At 47.1% G+C, this 23,505-nt stretch overlaps 6 non-coding genes and 1 pseudogene across 6 annotated transcripts; all 7 read right to left on the bottom strand.

Moving 5' to 3' along the window:
- Positions 1-79: 79 nt before the first annotated feature.
- On the bottom strand, positions 80-276 carry LOC123150549 (U2 spliceosomal RNA). Its single transcript, XR_006475190.1, has one exon. It is a non-coding gene; the product is annotated as a U2 spliceosomal RNA (small nuclear RNA).
- A 1,892-nt stretch (positions 277-2,168) lies between these two features.
- LOC123150543 (U2 spliceosomal RNA) lies at positions 2,169-2,365 on the bottom strand. Its single transcript, XR_006475187.1, has one exon. It is a non-coding gene; the product is annotated as a U2 spliceosomal RNA (small nuclear RNA).
- Positions 2,366-2,820: 455 nt separating this feature from the next.
- On the bottom strand, positions 2,821-3,017 carry LOC123150536 (U2 spliceosomal RNA). The gene has a single exon (XR_006475164.1). It is a non-coding gene; the product is annotated as a U2 spliceosomal RNA (small nuclear RNA).
- Positions 3,018-5,794: 2,777 nt separating this feature from the next.
- On the bottom strand, positions 5,795-5,986 carry LOC123150587 (U2 spliceosomal RNA). Its single transcript, XR_006475231.1, has one exon. It is a non-coding gene; the product is annotated as a U2 spliceosomal RNA (small nuclear RNA).
- A 401-nt stretch (positions 5,987-6,387) lies between these two features.
- Positions 6,388-18,635, bottom strand: LOC123082068 (sugar transporter ERD6-like 4; annotated as a pseudogene).
- On the bottom strand, positions 9,414-9,611 carry LOC123150609 (U2 spliceosomal RNA). Its single transcript, XR_006475242.1, has one exon. It is a non-coding gene; the product is annotated as a U2 spliceosomal RNA (small nuclear RNA).
- A 4,094-nt stretch (positions 18,636-22,729) lies between the features above and the next one.
- Positions 22,730-22,924, bottom strand: LOC123150613 (U2 spliceosomal RNA). Its single transcript, XR_006475244.1, has one exon. It is a non-coding gene; the product is annotated as a U2 spliceosomal RNA (small nuclear RNA).
- Between the last annotated feature and the right edge of the window lie 581 nt (positions 22,925-23,505).

Genomic DNA, 23,505 nt, shown 5'->3' with positions numbered 1-23,505 from the left:
GGCTTTGTTATACAAGCCAAAATTAGGCTTTAGGCTTAATAAAATCACACACCAAGTAAAAAGGTTAAAGTGGTTTTGGTTGGGGTGCGCCACACCCGGGCAGTAGTGCAACGCCTGGGGAACACAAGAGGACCCTAGTGGCAAGCCACTATGATGGATCCTCCCCCACAAAAAATAAATTTAATATCGTTGTGGACATGTAGTCCACATATCAGATATTAAACTGATAAGAACAGATACTACACTTGATCTTAGCCAAAAGGCCGAGAAAGGTATGAGTTGATGTGGAGCCTTCCCCCTCCTCTTATACCCATCCGACAGGTTCCGCCGAGCTCCGCAAGCGAGGTGGGACTAATCTAACCTTGAGGGTTTGTGTTTGCAGTGCATTAACATTTTGGCTCAGAAGCCCAGCAATAGGATAGAAAGCCTCAAAAAGGCCGTAAGTTTAAAGGCCCAATACAGCCTCGTAGGGAAACACACGGGCTTGTAGTAGGTTGTTGCCCTGAAAAGATGTTTTTTCTTTCTCGCGACTTGTCTTACAAAAGAAAAAAAAAACGTGACTCGCAATACTACGTTCACTTGGTGGGAGCTAGCTTGAACACTCTCAGGGCCAAGATTTCCGGTCACGACGAACCAACTCTTGCACACCAATATGCGATGACCGGGCACCACGGCTTGAAATCCCTCACCGGAACGACCTCCCCTTGGACCCCGGCACCTGAAGTACGACGAACACAATGGTGGGCGTGATCACGACCATGTACGATGCAAAGGTCCCTGCATGTAGAGATTGTTCAAAGATGAACATGTGGATTCGCGTCTGCAGGTTCCATGGTTCAGAATGAATCCATTCTTGGTCAGGCTGGCGAGAAGGGAGGGGAGAGCACAAGGGCCGAGCAGACACGTGATTTAAACTTCGATTCAACGAAGTCCTTCTGAACTGAAACTGAATTTGTTCATTCAGAGTTGGGAATTGAAGAATTCAGAGTACTTTGCTGATGCATCGGTTGCGTAATTAAAATACTTGCTCTGAAGTCTGAACTATAGTATTATTAACCGGGGGGAAGGGTTGCAGAACATGTCCAAATCAAGGGCATCCACGACATCACGTGTTGCACAGCTATAGAAAATGTGCAGAAAATAAAATTATACTAGGCTGAAAAATACTTCAGAAGGATTTCCAGGTCAATAAGAGAAAAAAAAAACAGAGTGTGCAAGTGCTTGCCTTTAGTATCATTCACTTCCGTTGTGATGCCGGTCTTGAAACCCCTCGAAGCTTGCGGAGAAGTCTCAAAATCTTCCATCGTGTTCATCTTTGCGTGGAGACAGATGCGTAAAAAGAATGTCATTACAGATTTCAGAATGATGCTCTGTTTCATATATCAAAGTTGAGCGTATACACACCAGCCATCTTGGAACTTGGAATGAAGAATAAACCAGGAATTAACAACGCACAGGCAAGGTTCCTGAAAGACTGGATACCAGAGATTTGCATCAGAAAACCGGGTGTCATAAATTAACCGAAAACTCTCACAAAAAAGAGGGAATGAACTGCAAATTGGTAGCGGCAAGAGCAAACTTCAGTAATACGATAGGTGTTTACTTGAATTACCTAGTACTGCCAGCAAGCTCCAAGGAACAGACATGCCTAGCACATAGGCCAAGAAGATACCAAAAGGGTGATAGATAACTAGCGGATGCTACAACAATGTGCACAATAGCAATCAAAAAGTTCAAATCGCCTCCTTTCACATGCGTGTTGCCCCACTAGCGCAACAAGAACAAAGTATTTCTATAGCCGGTAGACCAATGAATTTATTTTATCCGATGCTGACGATTTCCTTTTCCATTCCAAAACATGAAAGTAGGGATATAAACGGGTTGAATTCGAGTGACCTACACTAAACTTGGCTCAACTTGTATTATGTATTATAAAACCTGTAAGCGAGCTCATTTTGACTTTAGCTAGAGTTCAAGTTGCAAACTTGTATTATGTAACGACCTGGTTGATCTTGGGCCATTGCCTAGCAAGATGAAAAATCGAAGGGAGGGGGGATGGGGCGAAATTTCACGATCTATTAAAATGCAACTGATTTGTTTTCAATCCAACTTCCAAGCTATATGTCGGAGTCAAATTTAGTCAAGTTAAAAGGTTATTTTAGTTTTGGTTGGGGTGCGCCACACCCGGGCTATAGTGCAACGCCCGGGGAACACGCGAGGACCCGAGTGGCAAGCCACTATGATGGATCCTCCCCCATAAAAAATAAATTTAATATCGTTGTGGACATGTAGTCCACATATCAGATATTAAACTGATAAGAACAGATACTACACTTGATCTTAGCCAAAAGGCCGAGAAAGGTATGAGTTGAAACACAGCCTTGCCCCTGCTTTTATACCCATCCGACCACCTATGCTGAGCTACGTAAGCCGTGTGGGACTAATCTAACCGGGAGGTTTTCTGTCTAATTTCAACTAGCTTGATTACTGTTTGGGCCCAAAAAGCCAGCTAGATGATAGAAAGCCTCAAAGCCCACAGGTTCAAAGGCCCAACAATACGGCTTCTGCATGGTAGACGACAATTCCGGCTTATTTTCTCCTTCATCATGAAAATACGTTTTAGGTTTCTGCGTATGACGGACCATTGTATCTCCTCCAGGTTCCTCCCATTATCTCATTTGTCTCCGGCACCTGAAGAACGACCACCATGTATGACGCGAAAGTACCTGTAGAAATTGTTTAAACACTGATTTCATAAGTCATTTAATCTAAATTTGAACAATATGATTTGGTCAAGTTAAAAGCTTATTTTAGTTTTGGTTGGGGTGCGCCACACCCGGGCTATAGTGCAACGCCCGGGAAACACGCGAGGACCCGAGTGGCAAGCCACTATGATGGATCCTCCCCCATAAAAAATAAATTTAATATCATTGTGGACGTGTAGTCCACATATCAGATATTAAACTGATAAGAACAGATACTACACTTGATCTTAGCCAAAAGGCCGAGAAAGGTATGAGTAAAAACGGTGACTTGCCCCCGCTCTTATACCCGTCCGACCACCTGTGATGAACTGCCTAAGCCGTGTGGGACTATTCTAAGCGGGAGGTTTCTATCTGATTTCAACTAGCTTGATTAACGCTTGGGCCCAGAGACCCAGCTAGAAGACAGAAATCCTCAAAGCCCACATATTCAAAGGCCCAGTAATACGGCTTCGGCATGATACACGACAATCCTGGTTTTTTTTTTCCTTCATGGAAATACGTTTTAGGTTTCTGCGTATGGCGGACCACTGTATCTCTTCCAGGTTCCTCCCATAATACCATGCAAAAAAAAGGTTCCTCCCATAATCCCATTTGTCTCCGGCACCCGAAGAGTGACCACCATGTACGACGCGGTAGTACCTGTAGAAATTGTTTGCAAAGATGATGAACATGTGAATTTGCGTCTGGTTTCATGGCTCAGAATTAGTCCTTGGTCAGAAACTCAGAACCTCGACTGAACAAAGTCCTTCTGAACTGAAATCGTCGTACCGCAAGGGCACAGATTCACCATCATCGTCACCATGAAGTGAGCATGTTGGCGAGTGTCGGCGAAGCTCCCCGCGAAACTCTGATGCAGACATGAATGATCTGAAAATGTTCGTTCAGAGTTGGAAGTGAATAATTCCGAGTATTTCGCTGATGCATCGGTTGTGTAATTAAAATGCTTGCTCTAGTATTATTAACCAGGGGGGGGGGGGGAGTCCGCAGAAAATGTCCAAAATATCTTACATGACTAGCGGTCTGATCAGGCTTAGATGCGGCAACGGCCGGGGGATGACAAGGTCGCTTCATTCCACATGCGCATTGCCTGGTTAGCGCGACAAGAACCATGTTTTTCTATAAATGGTGGACCATTTTTAGACGACGTTGACAAATTATTTTTGTTCATTCCAAAACATGAAAGTAGGGATGAAAACGGGTTGAATTTGATTGACCAATCTAAACTTGGCTCAACTTGTATTATAAAACAAGCGAGCTCAGTTTGACTTGAGCTAGAGTTCGAATGCAAATGGCGAAGGCTTGGAGCTAAGGTTCATGCTCGGCCGGGATAGATCTATGCCTGAGGCGGATCGGAGCTGGACAGCTGGTGCTTGGGGTAGGTGAGGTTGGGCTCGGCGCGGGATGTGCTCGTGAGCGGCGTCTTCCTCTCGCAGGTGCGGTAGGAGTTGGTGGTGGGCGTGCCATCGCTACTTGTGTTGTCAGATCGTCGCCGAAGGCCAAGGACATGGCGTTGTGCGTGCTCACCTGGCTCAAGGCCGGAGGGCTAGGGTTAGGACTTGCTCGACAACGGACATTGGCAATCCTCGATTCGTACCCCTCCTTGTCCACCGGGGCTGGCTGGAGATGCAGGTGTGGGCACTTCCTACGGTGGAGGCGCTAACCCAGAATCAATGGATGATGTCGGGCTATGAGTGGATGGAGGTGTCCACTCTTCCAACTGTGGTGGGTGTGCTGTGAAGTGGACGGATGGCAGTGTTTCAGACCTGTAGGTACTATGGCGGCGGCGGTGGTTTCCCTCTTGGTCCTGTGGGCGGCGACGGGGCAGCGTTAGGTGGCTCAGGCTCGTCGTCTGTCGTTGCCAGTGGCGACGCCCAAATACAGAGTTGGGAGTCTGGGATCGTCGCAGTTATCCTGGTGTGACATGGTTGAGCTACCAAACAAAAGCTCCACGCTTTGTGCCGACTGTGGCGACACTCACGGGCACCACTCTCTTCTTGAAGACGTCGTTGTGGTTCTCCTCTTCGTGTCAGGGTTCCGGGTGAAAGCTCATGTCCACATTGGACTCGGCAGCAACGACGCTTCACGCCGTCTTTCCCTCTTGAGGGCTTTCCCGTGAAGCTTAGGTGTGCTGGGGCATAGCATGGTGTTGTATCTAGTCCTCCCTATGTTCTCTTCGATAGCGTAGTTGTGTGTGTTTTGTGTGATCAGGTTATCCTGGGGCATGCTTTGTAAGAGGGCTACCTCTCCATTTTGTCTTGTGTACTTTGTTCGGTTATTTATTTATATATAAAGCGGGCAAAAGCCTGTTTCAAGAGTTCGAACTTTAGAGTTGAATCATACTCGGTCAGTAACGACCTCGAGCCCATCATGAGTCATTTTCAACACAAGTAAGATAAACTTGTGTGTGTCTGCGCGGGGGTGTGCGTGGGGGGAGGGGGGGGGCACACAAATTCTAGCACGTATAAAAAAGCAACCAAAATTTTCCTAAATACAAAGGCAACATATTGCTAAGATTTGGTCGAACCCCCCCTATTCCTCAGTAGCTCATTATTTGTAATGAAGATAACACACTACCTACGATGCTAGCTTAACCTATTTGTAGTCAAAATTTAGCAAGCTAGACTTGGAGCACCCTCCCTCGGCTCATATTTCAACCGAGATACAAAAAGGAAGTTTGTACCAACTCATTTCTTTTTGAACCAAACCAAAAAAATGAGTTGACCTCATGGGGCTCACAAACTATAAACGGAGCCCTACTCCTTGATAATGTTTCTACAAATAATGTTTACGAGTTTCGTAATGAGTGAACTCTGGATTCTTGAAAAGAAAAAGGAAATCCCAGCAAAAACAAAGGAAAAACTAACTTATGCTCTTTGGGTCGTGATTAGCTATTTGATCATGTTCAACTGCAGCAAGAGCTCAGTTTGACTGAGCTAGGCCATTGTTGTTTCACAGCTCATTTTATTTTGAATTAAATGATTTAATCAAATCAAATTTAAAGTTGAGTTAAATATTTAATTTGGTTTTGGTTGGGGTGCGCCTCACCCAGGCTATAGTGCAACGCCCGGTGAACACGCGAGGATCCTAGTGGCAAGCCACTATGATGGTTCCTCCCTCATAAAAAATAAATTTAATATCATTGTGGACATCCACATATCAGATATTAAACTGATAAGAACAGATACTACACTTGATCTTAGCCAAAAGGCCGAGAAAGGTATGAGTTGAAACACAGCCTTGCCCCTGCTTTTATACCCATCCGACCACCTATGCTGAGCTACGTAAGCCGTGTGGGACTAATCTAACCGGCAGGTTTTATTTGACCGTTCGGGCGCAGAAACCAAGAAGAAGACTGGGCCTCAAAGCCCGGCCCAGCCGCACAGCGTCGGCAGGAAACATAACACACGGCCTTTCTGGGGCTGCTCGTTCCCGCTGAAAATATGATTTTCTTGTCTTAGACAAAAGATACATAACAGAAGAAGAAAATAATGTGACAGCTGGTACTACTGATTCCACTTGATGGGAACTGGCTGCCAGATTCGAGGAGCCAAGATTGCTGACTGTGCAAACCAGTTCTTGCCTGACATATGCGACGACCGGGTGGTACCGCGGATGAGATTGCTCACCGGAACGACCATTGTATCTCCTCCAGGGTCCTCCCCTTGGTCTCCGGCACCCAAAGGATGACGAACACGAGGGCGAACGCGCTCACGACCATGTACGATGCGAAGGTCCCTGCAGAAATTGTTTATAGAGATATGATGAATGAATATGTAAAAGTTCATCAAGTTTCATGGTTCAGAATGAATCCTTGGTCAGGCAAGAGGGGAGAGCAGAGGCGCGGAACAGTCACGTACCGCCAGCGCTCCAGCTCAGTAGCAGGTTCGCCGTCATTGTCACCCCGAAGGAAGTGAGCATGTTGGCCAGCGTCGCGAAGCTCCCCGCGAAGCTCTTGATGCCCACCGGGAGGATCTGAAAATATTCATGCAAAGTTGGTACTGAAGAATTCAGAATACTTTCCTAATGCATCGGTGGTGCAATTCAGATGATTGCTCTGAATTGTTATTCATGGCATCTCTCTGAATTATGGTTGTCTGAATGCTCTTGAGGGCTATGAGAGGCCGGCAGCTCTTACCTCGGACATTATGACCCATGGAATGGCACCCATGCCGAAGGAGAAGGTGATGATATAAGCCTGAAGAAACATCTAGGTTAAGAAGATTTTTTGGCACAGGTTCGTTCACCGCATATGTCACGCGATGAAATGATATAACTGCAGACATACCACAAGAGCCACCAAGGACACCATGCTTAAGATGTAGTCCGAGTGAGAGTCATGTGGTAGATTATCCTGAAAGAAATAACCATCATAACCATATGATAAGTTCAGAGTGGCTTGGCAGAAGAGCAAGAGACCCGGTGATAAACCGTGCTTGCCGCTCAGCATCTTAAAATGCCATGTTTTTTTTTACCAGAATCAAAGGCTAAGACACCCCAATATACCTTGAGGAAAAATGCAACAGAAATTGCAAGAAGGCTTAGAGTCGTCCCAGCAGTAGAGATCTGAAATTTGAAGTGGGAAACATATTAAAGTTACATACAGCTTACACTTCATTTAAAAAACATACAGCTTACAAACTAGTAGCGAGGTTGTGAGGAACTTACAATAAGGAGCATCCGTCGGCCAGCTTTATCAAGTAGCGAGGTTGTAACTCCGGTGGCGAGAACCTAATAGAGGTAGTGCTGTCAGCGAGACGAGATCGAAACTTGCTAAAAAGATAACTTAAATGGCCTCAAAACATGTTATATCACATACCTGAATAGCTCCAAGTGCACATGTGGCCAGGTCACTGTTTGTGAACCCTGATGAACTTTACATGTCAGATTTACAAGCCAAAGTATCACAATTGTACTTAAGGAAAGTCACTTTTGTACTTCAGAAACAGAATCTTTTTTTTTCGAAAAGGGTTCAGAAACAGATGAAACTGCTGGTACTTTGAAGCTATTCGGTCAAGACGAATGATTTTACAGTAGATGATGAAATGGCATCTTCCTACTTCGATTGAGAAAGCAGAATGAAAAACCATACCATCAAGTTATTTATTATATTATCTTTATTGAAGCTAGCATAGTGCTGAACTCATAATAACAAGGAATTGTTGGGATACCCTGTGACTTGAAAGATTTTTTTGCCAAAGTGTAACTTGTCACTGTCAGGTTGGCTATGTAGCAAACAACCTAACACCTCTCCTATTATTCCAGTCTAAATTAGCAAAGATAACCTAATTCCATCCGGAAAGTCATGCCTACAACTTACTATGCCTAAACGATAAAAAAAAACCTGGAAAAGGAAAATGCTGCATAACTCACCTGCAGCTCTGAAGATTCTACTTGCGTAAAACAGTATCCATTTATCCCACATAAATTTTGAAGTACTAGAAGGCCAGTTCCTATCTGCCCAAATTTGGCATAATTATCATTTAAAAGATGCAGTAATTTTTGTATGTGATGAACCAAAAATATGAAAAAGGGTAAGGAAATTACTAGTAAGGGAGTTCGGTACTTCTTTTGATTCAGCTCCTGAAAACGGCCCGTAGCCTTTTTGTTTGCAGATGCTACGGCTCTCTGCACAACAGCAGTCAAAAATTTCAAATCTAAAATCGACGATGTTACTTCTAGAAGAGTGACACACATATATACATATTTCCGATTTTAAGGAAATTATACTAGACTGAATATACTTCAGAAGGATTTCCAAGTCAATAAATGAGAGAAAAAAAGAGTGCAAGTGCTTGCCTTTATATCATTCACTTCCGCTGTGATGTCGGTCTCGAAACCCCTCAAAAACTAGCAGAGAAGTCTCGAAATCATCCATCAAGTTCATCTTTGCCTCAAAAGGGATGAGTAAAAAGAATGTCACTACAGTACAGATTTCAGAATGATGCTCTGTTTCATATATCGAACTTGATCATGTACACACGAGCCATCTTCAAGATTTTGGAATGAAGAATAGATCAGGAATCAACAATGTACAAGGCAAGGTTACTGAAAGAATAGATACCAGAGATTTTCATCAGAAACCCGATGTCAGAAATTAACTGAAAACTCTCACAAAAAGCAGGGAAGAAACTGCAAAATGGTAGCAGCAAGACCAAACTTCAGTAATATGATTGCATTACCTAGTACTTAACGATCAATTGCACGGTGAGCTTGACATGAACAATCCATGTACTCGTGACTGAGGAGATATCTCTGATATGTATATAGGCACCTGGTTCACACGGATCCTCGTGTGCTTTGAGGAGATATCTCTGCTATGTATGCAGGGCACCTAGTATGGTGGCAGCACATAATTCATATTACCTCCGTCCCAAATTCTTGTCTTAGATTTGTCTAGATACATTTTTTTAATAATTCACGATGGAGGGAGTACTACCAAGTAGCTCAATAATATTTTGGCAATAAAATAAATTGGTATAAAAGATGGACCATTCTGCATCCAACACATTCAAGTCTCAGAGAACATTCCTTTCTCTTTATACAAATGATCTTTCTTTCTAAACATTTTTCAACCAGAGAAGGAAGATACCATGAACCGTGTTTGAAGCCCAGCGAACAAGGCAAGTTAAATATTTAATTTGGTTTTGGCTAGGGTGCGCCACACCCGGATTGTAGTGCAACGCCTGAGGAACACACAAGGACCCTAGTGGCAAGCCACTATGATGGATCCTCTCCCATAAAAAATAAATTTAATATCGTTATGGACAATGTAGTCCACATATCAGATATTAAACTGATAAGAACAGATACTACACTTGATCTTAGCCAAAAGGCCGAGAAAGGTATGAGTTGATGTGGAGCCTTGCCCCTCCTCTTATACCCGTCTGACGAGTTCCTCTAATCTGCGCAAGCAGTGTGGGACTAATCTAACCTTGAGGATTTCCGTTTGATATTCGTTACTGTTTTTTTTTGAGAATTTTATATTCATTACTGTTGAGGCGCATAAATCCAGCAATAAGATAGAAAGCCTCAAAGCCCATATGTTTAAAGGCCCAGTCATACGGCCTCAGCGTGACTCTGGAGCCGGCCCATACAAGGGTGACCGCGCTCACGACCATGTACTACGTGAATTTCCCTGTATTCCCTAAAAGAAACATGAATGTCGCTGCATGTAGAGATTGTTCAAAGAAAGGAATGTAAAATTTCTTCAGGTTTTTGGTCAGGATCATTGATCCAGGCAGGCAAGATAGGAGTGCAGAAGTATTAACCTCCAGCGCTCCAGCTGAGCAGCAAGTTTTGCCGCCATTGTCACCGCCAAGGAAGTGAGCATTGGTTGTGTAATTCAAATGTTTTCCCTGAACTATAATAGTATGATGGAAAAAAGAATTGATTCATTAGTATTATCACCTTTAAGAAACGTTTGGCCCCCGCTTCACTCCCGCAGGCTGCAGACAATCGTTGGGACTTGGTAAAGGTTGTCGCAGCACCTGTAGTAGGACAGAGGCCTTATCGAGATGCCCACGGACCAATATGCTATATGTCTCTGTCACTGACGTTGGTCAAAGAGGCCTCGTGGATTCGCCTGGGTCTTCTTCGGCTAATGAGACCTTGATCCCGAAGCCTTCGGAGTATCTTTTTGATAGGCACCTCTATCTTCTTTTTTACAAGATATACCCAAAATTTAAGATAACACAAGAAATAGGATAGGATCCTTTACTATGCCTTTTGTGGCTAAAAACACATTTGCCTATTTTGATGGTGTCCCGGCCCTCTCTCCATGTCGGCTCCCGGCCTAGAACAAAATCCCAACCTTTATCTACTATTGTGCAATAAAACTCAAGTTTATGATGTTGTTTTGCATGTAGAATTGAATTTTTGTTAGATATACTCTTTATTGCTATATGCCTATATCAAGATAAGGATTTAGGTAGGTTCGCAGAAAGGTTCAGGTATACTATTCATGCTGCAACATGTGATTTTTATTTTATTTTTTATTTGCGGGTGAACATGTGAATTTATTGACTCGCAGGAAACCTGAAAGCCTTTTTAGAAAATACTAAAGTATGGATTGAAGAAGTGAATACTAAAGTATGGATCATTTTGCAAGCCGCTTTTTGGGCAGTGTCTACTTTTTCTGCACGGTCCTTTCTTCCCATCAAATATTTATGCGTGCACGGTCCAGACTGCATACCAGCTACTTCTTGTTTCGGCAACCGTTAATTAGCTCCTTTTCCATGCCCGATGAATCAACGCCTTGTCAATCTGGGAGCCCGACGTCGCAGAACCTAGGCACGTGCGGATGTGCCATTAGTGACCTGTGAAGGAACTGTAAAAGTGATATTTGATATAAGACATAAATGTTCCGAACTAAACTAGGCCAAGTCAAACAAGCATAAAGTTTAAGAACCTGCCTTTTTTGTTGAAACTTTCTGGGCACTTTTGCTAACAAACGTGCATTTGCCGGCTGCTTTCAGGGACCGATCCATGTATAAAGGAGGTGTAGGATTGAGCTGGAACGTTGGGAAGAAGACCTTGATCAGGATGAGGAGCACGGGCTGCTTGGATTGCTCAAGCTATTATTTAATTTTGAGTTCAATCTGCCTTGCGTACTTCAGTTTCAGTATTATTTGCTTGTTCCGCAAACTTGCTTTATTTCCCATTTTGTGACTTAATTTCATTTGTGTTTTGGCAACTAAATTTTCATTCCAAAACATAAAGGTAACAAATCGGTACAGTTCTAATTATATGTATCAAAGATAACGTACCTACCATGCTAGTACGACTCATGTCGATTTAAAATTCTGTGAGCTACCTTTCGGCTAATTTTTCCAACAATGATACAAAAGGAAGCTCATACTCTGCCTCATATATTTTCACGTCCAACTAAAACCTGAGTCATTCTCAAGCTGCTCACAAGCCATGAGGTTTTAACACAGCCATACTAGCTGGTAAATGTTTTTACAAACCAATAAGCGCATAATTCAAAATACCTTATCTAAGTAGCCAACAGTTTACTTGTTTAGTAGACACAATACTGCTACAGTAAGAAGAGTAAGACCTTTTTATCAGGGTTGCTCTACCACTTGCTATTGGGAGCTTGGGAATAGAAGCTGTACACGCGCGCTCCTCCTCCTCCGCCGCCCGCCTCGCCTCGTCACGACGTGCGCGCGCCGCGGGTTGCGGGTTGCGGGAATGAGCCGAGCCGAAGCTTATTTTTGCCGCTCAGGAATGGTTAATTAATTAACGAGTCGCTTACGGAAGCGCCACTTTCCAAGACGTTGGACCATGGGCTGTTCGCGGACTCGATCGTGGGCCTGGCCCAGGCCCATCTACCTGAAGGCCTATATAAGAAGGCGCTGGCCAGTGGAGTGAACCCTAACTCAGTTCACTCACCGTCTCTCGTACAACCCTAGCCGTCATCTACTGTTCCTCTCTCTGTGCTTCTTCCGGCGATCCCATCCCAACGACCGCATTCACGGTTGGTCGGGAGAGCAGGTGCCTCCGGAACCCTGTCGTTCGAGATCCTGCCCGGGAGAACGGCAATAAGGTTTTTGAGGAGCGTCTCGACACGACTGCTCCCGATCCGTCCCCGTCTCCGTCCGCCTCTGCTTCCACTACTTCCCCTGCATCGACCCCATGGCTGACGACGCTGCCGCCAAGAAGAAGGCCTCGGCCGATGCCGAGGCTGCCGCCGCCGCCGCCGCATTGGCCTGGCCAACCGGAGGGTATGACTCGTTCATCCCCTATTTGCTCGTTCATGTGCTGGCCGTATATATGCTGTTCATAGATGTTTTGGTTCTATGTACTATACATGCTCACATGCTTAGGTATCGGTATGAGATGCATACCGTATTTGCCATGCTTACTGTTTACTCGTGGATTAGATTAGTCAGAAAAGTGCTAATATTTCCGACACTAGTTTCAAAGATCTCATCGCCAAAAATCCAAGAGTGAAGACCGATCTGAAATTGGACGCGCGGTTTGAAAGATATGGCTTTTAAAAAATTTAAAAAACCGAAAAAATTGCATGTGAAGTTGTTTCTTTCAAATCGAACTAACCAGTGTGAACACATTTAATACTAATAACGACATGCAATAGCAGACAAAAAAACTACTCATGCATGGCAATGAAGCCTGGCCGCTTGTTTCTTACAAAAAGGGTTTCCCCCGCTTTGTATTTCAAAGCAACCAACACCGAGTACAGAGATCGCTGTGGCGAGTAGCACAACACACCAAAAGAAAAAGAAGAATAAAGAAATGCCAACCACGGCAGCTCGGCAAAGCGCGGATGACCCGCCACCGCGGCGCCCACTGGATACAGACGACCACAGACCGAGGCTTCGAACCGCCGCGTACCAAGCAGCACCTCCAAGAAGGGATGCGACGCCGACGACACTGCTGCTCGGACGAGTCCTCGGGTTTCCCCCGGCACGCGGAGGAAGGTGGGGGGTGGATACCACCGAACACCCTCCAGAAAGGAATGGTGGCACCCGCAGGTGTCACCGCGTCGGGGCTGAAGCCGGCAGGGATTTCTCCCGCATTCCAACCCCAACCGCCCAACCGGACGGAACCGACCCGCCAAACCGTCGCCCGTCACCATGCGCCAACGCGGTAGCGCCGCCGCCACGCCGCCTCACTACGAACACCACTACGAGGCCGAGAGGACCGGAGAGAAGCTCACCATGATGGGAGCAGCAACACCGACACCGAGCGGGAGGGAACCACCTCCACCGCCGTCATCCGGGAGGCCCGTGCCTCCGGCACCGTCGCAGTATCCGTCCGGACGCGGCAGCGGGGCATGCCGGGCCACCCCTGGCCAGCCAGGCCCGAAGCGGGCCCGTTAAGCCCCGCCGGCTGCGATGCAGCAGGCCGGCATCGGCGCCGCCGGCACCCAGCCACTCGCCGCGTCTCCCCCGCCTCCCAAAAGCCACACCGGAGACCATCCCCGCCGCCGGCCCGCCCAGGCCCAGATGATCTGGGCCCAGCGGACGACGCCAGATCCCGCCGCCCCGCCGCCAACGGCAGCGCTGCCGCCCAGCTGCTCGCCTGCATGCGCCACGGAGCCCCGCCGCCACGCCAGACCGCCGCCGTCTAGACGCACCCCCCGGAGCAGCTCCGCCCGCGCCGGAGAGTGACCAGGAGGGGAAGGGCCAGGAGGCCACCGCCACCACCAGCCCCGGGGCCAAGCCGGCCGCGGGCGCCGGCGACGGCGGCGAGAAGGGGGGAGGGAGGGGGCCTGGAGGGAGGAGACCGGTCGCGTGGCCGGTCGCCCGCGGGGGGCGACGCGGTCGCGAGAGAGAGGCCGCTTGTTTCTTTCAAAAAGTGCGCGTGCGCTTTAAAAAATTTGAGTTTAAATAGTCTATATCTCGCTGTAAAACTACGTTGCATGCAAAACAAAACAAAACCGGATTGGTTTCTTGCATGCACGATGTAATTTTATCTCCATGCATCTTGTAAAATTACCTTGCGAGTCGTTCTGCTTACGGCCGGTGGTTTCAGTGGGACATGCTCCTTCCTGCCCTCGTAAGTTTACCTGACTCCCAGTCCATTTTTTCTTACGATGTGGCTTGCGTGGTTGTGGATGGACGAACAGGCTGGGGTGAAGAACACACTACACTTTTTTTTTTGCGGGAAAGGAAAGACGTTTTTTTGACACTAGTGTAGTGTCAAAAAACGTCATACATTATGGGACGGAGGGAGTATATTTTTAGGTCTAGTTGCTTTCATCCCTGTAGATTATTCGCCACGACCGGGATTACAAGTCTTCACACCTTCTGGAATCAGAATATACGCAAGAACGTAAGACGACCGGTGCAAGACTCTTGACGCGCTTTGGACAAAGTAACACTGGTTCCAGTGAAGAATGCTGATTTGGCCGCATGGTGTTGCAAATGAAATGCCCGCAGTTTTCTTTCTTCACTTTTGGCGCTTATAAAAGTAGGCCCTCCCCTCCCTCCATCTCCGCTGTACCAAAACAAAAACACACAAACATACTGCTACTACAGTAGTTGGTAACCATTTGCACTGCAGGACTGGCGAGATGTTGGACTGGATCGTCCACGCTGTCCATGGTTTCCACGCTTTCCATGTTGCCCGCACTCTATTCGACATTATGAAGGAACGGTGGAGGGCGTATAGGCGAAGACAACAGAGGGGGTGGTGAAGGAAGCTCAAGGTGCATGGAGGGCGACGATGGTGCAAGTGTTCTGATATCATATTCGCTCGTTTATATGATATGCATGGTCAATAGTGCGTCATATGTAATAGGTAAATAATCGAACGGGCCGACGTCGAGCCCTGGTCTCGTCCGAGTCGCAGCCGCTAGCGTTGTGCGTCAACTGGGTCGTGAGATGGCACGACAGAGAAACACGTCGTAGCACAAGGTTAGTGCCTGAGTTATATAGTTACGCCTGCGTCACTGTCCATGATCCGGATTCGTGGGATGGCGCGTGTTCAGGATCTTGATCGACAACGTCTATGTTTGCTATTGTTCTCAGGGAAAAAAATATAGAAAAGCTGCAGAAGCTTGAGCAGCAAAAAGAACAACCTCAAAAGTTCCTTATGTTTTTTTACATGATGTGTCCCTTATGTTACCCGTGCGTGCAATTGGTAGTTTTTTTAAAGGCTGACGGACGGCCGGCGGAAGCTTTGCGCCGGTCTCGTGGGAACCACGCGATCATGAGAGATCCTGCGTTCCACATCCTTCTTTTTTCCTGCCTTATCTTCTCTACCACTCGTTTTCTTATCCCTTCGCATACCTTCTCCTTCGTTCCCCCCGCCCACTTTATTTCTCCTTCTCTTGCCAATTCATGGCCACTTCTTTCTCCCCATCGTCCACCTCTCATGTCTGCAGCACGGCACAGTGCGCTCGCTGCCCCCACCCTCCCGCGGGCAACCACCCACCCCCGTTGCGAGCTCTATCTGCTGCTGAGAGCTCAAGAACCCGACTGTTGCTGCGATGTGAGAGGACGTGGATGAGGCAACGACGAGCTGCTCCGCGCCCTCCTCTGCAATGTCGACATTGTCGAGGCGACGATGCTCGCAACCCATGCGGATGCAATAACATTATTTGCAAGGCGCTGTGCTCCTGCATGCCTTTTATTTATTTTTATTTACCCGGTTGCAGCTTCTTAATTTGTCGTTTCCAGCTTTTGTTTCGCCGGTTGCAGCAATTTCATCCATCAGCAAAAAAAAATTGATTCGCCGGTCCCAACATTTTTTTCGCCGGTAGTTAAGATAGAAAGATGTAGGTTGTTCCCCTGAAAATATTTTTTTTCCTGCGACTTTCTTACAGAAGATGATGGAAAAAAGAAACATGACTCCCACTACTACGTTCACTTTGTGGGAACTAGCTTGAACACTCCCATCGCCTAGATTTCCAATCTGTGGAAACCAACTCTTACCTGATATATGGTTTATAAGATGAATTGTAACCTAGGTCCCGTATCGCCAGCGCTCCAGCTCAGCAGCAGGTTTGCTGTCATTGTCACCCTGAAGGAAGTGAGCATGTTGGCCAGTGTCGCGAAGCTCCTCGCGAAACTCTTGATGCCCATCGGGAGGATCTGAAAATGTTCGTTCAGAGTTGGAACTGAAGAATAATACTTTGCTAATGCATCGGTTGTGAAATTCAGATGCTTGCTCTGAATTGTTACTCACAACATCTCGCTGAATTATGGTTATCTGCCCCGCAAAAAAGAATTATGGTTATCTGAATGCTCTTAAGGGCTATGAGAGGCCAGCAGCTCTTACCTTGGACATTATGTGCCATGGAATGGCACCCATGCTAAAGGAGAGGCTGAACTAATAACAAGGAATTCTTGGGTATAAATCTGCTGCGGCATCCTGTGACTTCAATTTTTTTTTTTTTTGCCAAAGTGAAACTTGTAACTGTCAGGTTGCTTATGTAGCAAACACCTCTCCTCCTGTTCTAACCTAATTTAGCAAAGGTATCATAATTCCATCCAAAAAGTCATGCCTGGAACTTGATATGCCTGAACGAGAAAAAAAATCACCGGACATAACTCACCTGCACCTCTGAATATTCTACTTGCATAGAACAGTGTGCCATTTATCCCACATAAATTTTGTAGTACTAGAAGGCCAGTTCCTATCTGCCCAAATGTAGCATAACTATCATTTAAAGAAATGCAGTGGTTTTGGTATGTAACGAACCAAAAAAGGTGAAAAAGGGTATGGAAATTACTAGTAATGGAGTTCGGTACTTCTTTTGATTTAGCTCCTGAAAACGGACCGTAGCATTTCTGTTTGTAGATGCTACGGCTCTCTGCACAACAGCAATCAAAAGTTCAAATGTAAAATCGGCGATGTTGCTTCTACAAGAATGACATACATATAGACATATTTCCAATGATAAGAAACTTATACTAGGCTGAAAATACTTGCAAAGGATTTCCAAGATAATGAAACAAGAGAAACAAAAGGGCAAGTGCTTGCCTTTATATCATTCACTTCTGTTGTGATGTCAGTCTCGAAACCGCTCAAAACTTGTAAAGATTCACGAAATCATCCATCAAGTTCATCTTTGCCTGAAGAGGGATGAGTAAAAAGAATGTCACTACAGATTTCAGAATGATGCTCTGTTTCATGTATGGAACTTGAGCATATACACACCAGCCATCTTGGAGACTCCGGAATCAAGAATAGACCAGGAATCGACAACGTACAAGGCAAGATTCCTGAAAGAATGGGTACCAAAGATTTGCATCAGAAACCTGGTGCCATAAATTAACTGAAAACTCTCACAAAAAGAGGGAACAAACTGCAAAATGGTGGCAGCAAGACCAAACTTCAGTAATATGATTTCATTACCTAGTACTGCAAGCAACCTCCAAGCAGGACAGAGCCAGAAATCGGCGATACGGGGGGGGGGGGGGGGGGGGGGGGGGGGGGCAAGAACTATAAGCACCAAAATTTTGTAACCATATATAGGAAACCATATCATCAGTACATACTATGAATATTGTTCGTTTTCTCTTTTGATGCAAGTTATCAACACAAGCGTCAAGCAGAACTGGTCAATCAGATTACACCTAATTAATTTCCAATGTTTGTAGTTTCTACAAATTTGTGGCATTGGAAAATTAGATTCGACAAACTAACGAGATATAAGTAAGAATTAGAGATGAATGTAAACTTACTCCAAGAGAGTTCCCCGCAAAAAGAAATTACTCCCAAGAGAGAGCGAGAGACGGAAGTAAAACTTACCCATCGTTGCCATGCCGTTCATCTTGGCCGTGAGAACGACCGGCCGGCCGTGCGCCTACGCAACCGCAACTATGGATCGCCAACCCTTTTAGATTTTGCGTCGGCTGGAAGGAGAACTGATGCAAAACCGCCCTAGACGTGTGGCGGCAGCATCGAACAGCAAGGTCAGAGGAAAAGAAACGTGCGTGACCTAGACCGATCGCTTTGTCTTCATAAATTGTGGGCCTACTGTTGCTGGATCTCGGCTTGGTATGTGTGGGCTTGGGCTTTGGAGAGTAGAGAATCAGGCTTCATTTTCACGTGATTAGGGAGTGATCAGCCCATCAGGCGGGGCGAAGCTAATCGTTAACCCCCCCTCGTCCCCCCTTGGATTCGTCCCTGCCTCCAAGGAACAAACATGCCTAGCACATAGGCCAAGAAAATACCAAGGGTGATAGATAACTACAGAACGATCAATTGCACGTTGAGCTTGACATGAACAATCCATGTACTTGTGACTGAGGAGATATCTCTGCTATGTATACAGGCACCTAGTTTTTTTTTCAAGTTGTATACAGGCACCTAGTTCACGGATCCTCTTGTGCTCTGAGGAGATATCTCTGCTATGTATACAGGCACCTAGTATGATGGCAGCACATGATTCATATTACCAACGTCCCAATTTTTTCTCTTAAATTTGTCTAGATACAGACACATTTTGTAATAATTCGGGATGGAGGGAGTACTACTAAGTAGCTCATTAATCTTTTCGCAATAAAATAAATTGGTATAAACAAGTAACCATTCTGCATCCAGTGTATTCACGTCTTAGAGAACATTCCTTTCTCTTTTGCCAATTGATCTTTCTTTCTGAAGATTTTTCAACCAGAGAAGGAAGATACCATGAACCAGGGAACAAGGCAAGTAAAAAAGATTAATTTAGTTTTGGGTGGGGCGCGCCACACCCAGGCTATAGTGCAACGCCAGGGGAACACGCGAGGACTAATCTTACTGTCTGCAGTTCATTAACGTTTCGGCGCAGAAGCCCAGCAAGCAATACGGTATAGAAAGCCTCAAAGCCCGTACGTGTAAAGGCCCGCCAATACGGGCTTGTAGGCTGTTCCCCTGAAAATAATTTTTTTCTTTCCGGCGACTGTCTTATAGAAAAACCCCTAAAAAAACATATAGAAAAAGAAACGTGACTCGTACTACTACGTTCACTTGGTGGGAACTAGTTTGAACACTCTCAGGGCCAAGATTTCCGGTCACGACGAACCAACTCTTCCACACCAATATGCGATGACCGGGCACGACGAACACGAGGATGAACGTGCTCATGACCATGTAGGGCGCCAATGTCCATGCATGCAGAGATTTTTCAAAGATAGACATGTGAATTCGCTTCAGATTCCATGGTTCAGAATGAATCCATTCTTGGTCGGGCTGGCGAGAGGGGAGGGGAGAGCACAAGGGCCGAGCAGTCATGTGATGGCTCCATCCTAAACATCGATTGAACGAAGTCCTTCTGAACTGAAACTCGTGATGCCCACTGGGAGGATCTGAAAATGTTCATTCATTCAGAGTTGGGAAATGAAGAATTCAGAGTACTTCGCTAATGCATGGGTTGTGTAATTAAAATACTTGCTCTGAAGTCTGAACTATAGTATCATTAACCAGTGGGGAAGGGCTGCAGAACATGTCCAAATTAAGGGCATCCACGACATCACGTGTTGCACAGTTATAGAAAATGTGCCTAAAATAAAATTATACTAGGCTGAAAATACTTCAGAAGGATTTCCAGGTCAATAACAAAAACAAAAAAAACAGAGTGTGCAAGTGCTTGCTTTATACTCCCTCCGTCCCAAAATTATTGTCTTAGATTTATCTAAATACCGATGTATCAAGTCACGTTTTAGTATTAGATACATCCGTATCTAAACAAATTTAAGACAAGAATTTTAAGACGGAGGGAGTACTATCATTCACTTCCGTTGTGATGCCGGTATCGAAACCCCTCAAAACTTGCAGAGAAGTCTTGAAATCTTCCATCAATGGGAGTACAGTGTTCAGAAAGTGGCTAGGCACTAAAAACCAATAGACAGGTGCGCTTCGTCTCGTCCGCTCCGGCGAGCAGCGAGGCAAACCCTAGCAATCTCCTCCAGCCCCCTATTCCTCCCCCCTCCTCCTCGTCGCCGCCGGGCAAAGCCCAGCCGGTGACGGCGGCGGCGGGGCATCTTCCCCCTCCTCGTGGCGGGCTGGCGCGGGACAGCGCCACGGCATGGAGGTGCGCCGTTCTGCAGGATGGCGTGGCGTGGCGGCGACCGGGACAGCGCAGCGGAGGCGTCCTAGGTTGGGGGCGCGGGCGGCTGCATGTCAGGGGCGCGGTGGGGCGTGCTTGCTCAGGCGGTGGCGGCGGGCGTCTCGGCCCAGATCTGGATCGGGCGGATGCTTGGGTCGGCGGCTGGCAGGCGACGCGGGCCGCGACGGCAAGGGCCGGCCGGCGGCGTGCGGGGCAGCGAGATGCGGCTGGACACTTCGGGGGCTGGCCTGGTTCCGCCTGGCTCGCGGCGGCGCTCCGGCGGGTGGCAGCGGCGCAGGGCTTGCAGCGACGCCCGACGTGTATGGGTGGCGTAGCTCCCGTGCGCGGTCGGCGGCGTGGTGGGTTTCGTGGTGGTGGCCCCGTGGCGGCGGGGGCCTGCGGGGAGTTTGGGCATCTCCGTCCTCGACCTAGATCGGCCATGTTTGGGGACTTCGGCGGCGTCCCTCCCCTTCTGCGGCTCGACGCGCGGGTGCGTGCCCGGCAGCTCCGACGCTTGGAGCTCGGCGGGCGGCGCGGGTTGGGCAGTGGCCGGGGTGGCCGCTGCTCCGGCCGTGGATGGCTCCACGGTGGCTTGGCAAGTCGGCTTCGGCGACGGTTGGCACGTCCTGGCGTCGGTTCGTCCGTAGGCGACTTGTATCGGCCTTTGCCCCCCCTCCCTGTCGTCCGGTCGCTACGTTCGGCAAAGGGCTGGCCTTCTCCCAGCTGCGATCCACCGCTCGTCTCGCGCACAGTGCCGCAGGACTAAGCTCGTCTCACGCACGATGCAGCAGGACTAACCTCGTCTCGCGCACGGAGTTGCGGGACCAAGCTTGCCTCGCGCCCGGTGCTGCAGGACGGGTCGATGCAGGCCAGGTGGCCGGCCTATTGGGTCTTAGCGCAGGGGGTCGCCCAGGGGTGCGAAAGGTGGGACCTTTCCGCTCGTCTCTTTGGTTGGGATAGCGGTAGGTCTCGGGTGAGGTGGTGTCAAGGTCTTGGATGCCGGGGCGGCGGCTCTGGTGGTGGTTGCGCGGTGCTCTCGGGCGGAGGCCGTGGCTTGGTGCTGCTCGGTGGCCATGGCCGTTTGGGCGGCATGGTCGCCGGGGTGTGGCGTTCGGTGGCGGTGAGTTTTGGCCGGGGTGAAAACCTGTTCTATCTTCGGACGGACCGGTGGCGGCGAAGCTCGTTCCCTTCTTGAAGGCGTCGTCGCGGCTCTCATTGCCCGTCGTGCGGCTCCGGGGGAAACTCTAATCCTCGGATTGGGCGGTGGCGGCGCTCCGGTGTCTTATCCTTCCTGAAGGCGCCGCCTTGGAGCCCACGGTTCTTCATATGCGGCTTCATCTCTTCACGGTGTAGTTTTAGAGGTGGTGTTGCCACGCTCAACGCCTTTGTATCTTGCCTTGGGTGTGTGCGTGTGTTGTGGTGGTGTGCGTTTGTACTGGGTTGTTGGGATCGTGCTTTATATATAAAGCGGGGCGAAAGCCTTTTTCGGAAATCTTCCATCAAGTTCATCTTTGCCTGGAGACAGATGCATAAAAAGAATGTCTTTACAGATTTCAAAGTTATGCTCTGTTTCATATATCGAAGTTGAGCGTATACACACCAGCCATCTTGGAGACTCCGGGATGAAGAACAGGCCAGGAATCAACAATGTGCAAGGCAAGGTTCCTGAAAGAATGGATGGCAAAGATTTGCATCAGAAACCGGGTTTCATAAATCAACGTAAAAAAGTCTCGCAAAAAGAGGGAATGAACTGCAAAATGGTAGCAGCAAGAGCAAACTTCAGTAGTACGATATGTGTTTCGTTGCATTACCTAGTACTGCCAGCAAGCTCCAAGGAACAGACATGCCTAGCACATAGGCCAAGCGGATACCAAGGGTGACAGATAACTTGCAATCTGCACAAGAGCAATCAAAAAGTTCAAATCACCTCCTTCCACGTGTGTGTTGCCCCGCTAGCGCAACAAGAACCAAGTATTTCTATAGCCGGTAGACCAATGAATTTATTTTATCCGCCGATGCTGAGGATTTCCATTTTCATTCCAAAACATGAAAGTAGGGATATAAACGGGTTGAATTTGAATGACCTAGACTAAAATCGGGTCAACTACCTGTAAGCGAGCTCAGTTTGACTTTAGCTAGAGTTCAAGTTGCAAACTTGTATTATGCAACGCTCTGGTTGATCTTGGGCCATTGCAAGATAAAAAATCGAAGGGAGGGGGGATAAGGCGAAATTTCACGATATATTAAAATGCAACTGATTTGTTTTCAATCCAAAACAGCAGCAATTTTTACCCTACGTACCAAAAGTAACATAGCTAACATAGTCCATCCAACTTCCAAGCTATATTTCGGAGTCAAATTTAGCCTGTCCCTTCTTGGCTTAAACACTGATTTCACAATTCATTTAATTTGAAATTTGAACAATAAGTTTTGGTCAAGTTAAAAGCTTATTTTAGTTTTGGTTGGGTGCGCCACACCCGGGCTATAGTGCAACGCCCGGAACACGCAAGGACCCGAGTGGCAAGCCACTATGATGGATCCTTCCCCATGAAAAATAAATTTAGTATCGTTGTGGACATGTAGTCCACATATCAGATATTAAATTAATAATAACAGATATTACATTTGATCTTAGCCAAAAAGCCGAGAAAGGTATGAGTTGAAATGGAGCCTTACCCCTGCTCTTATACCCGTCCGAGTATTCTAAGCGGGAGGTTTTCTATCTAATTTCAACTAGCTTGATTAACGTTTGGGCCCAAAAAGGCAACTAGATGATAGAAAGCCTCAAAGCCCATATGTTCAAAGGCCCAGCAATTTGGGCTTTGGCATGATACACGACACTTCTGGCTTATTTTCTCCTTCATGAAAATACGTTTTAGGTTTCTGCGTATGACAGACCACTGTATCTTCTCCACGTTCCTCTCGACCCCATTTGTCTCCGGCACCCGAAGAACGACCACCATGTACGACGCGGAAGTACCTGTGGAAATTATTTGTAAAGATGATGAACACGTGAATTTGCGTCTGGTTTCATGGTTCAGAACTAGTCCTTGGTCAGAAACTCAGAACCTCGACTGAACGAAGTCCTTCTGAACTGAAATCGTACCGTACCACAAGGGCTCCAGCTGAGCGGCAGGTTCACCATCATCGTCATCGTGAAGGAAGTGAGCATGTTGCCGAGCGTCGCGAAGCTCCCTGCGAAACTCTTGATGCCGACCGGAAGGATCTGAAAATGTT

This window comes from Triticum aestivum, chromosome 1B, assembly GCF_018294505.1.
Source record: "Triticum aestivum cultivar Chinese Spring chromosome 1B, IWGSC CS RefSeq v2.1, whole genome shotgun sequence".
In the NCBI taxonomy this organism is placed as follows: Eukaryota; Viridiplantae; Streptophyta; class Magnoliopsida; order Poales; family Poaceae; genus Triticum; species Triticum aestivum.
This window is presented reverse-complemented; position numbering and strand designations above follow the sequence as displayed.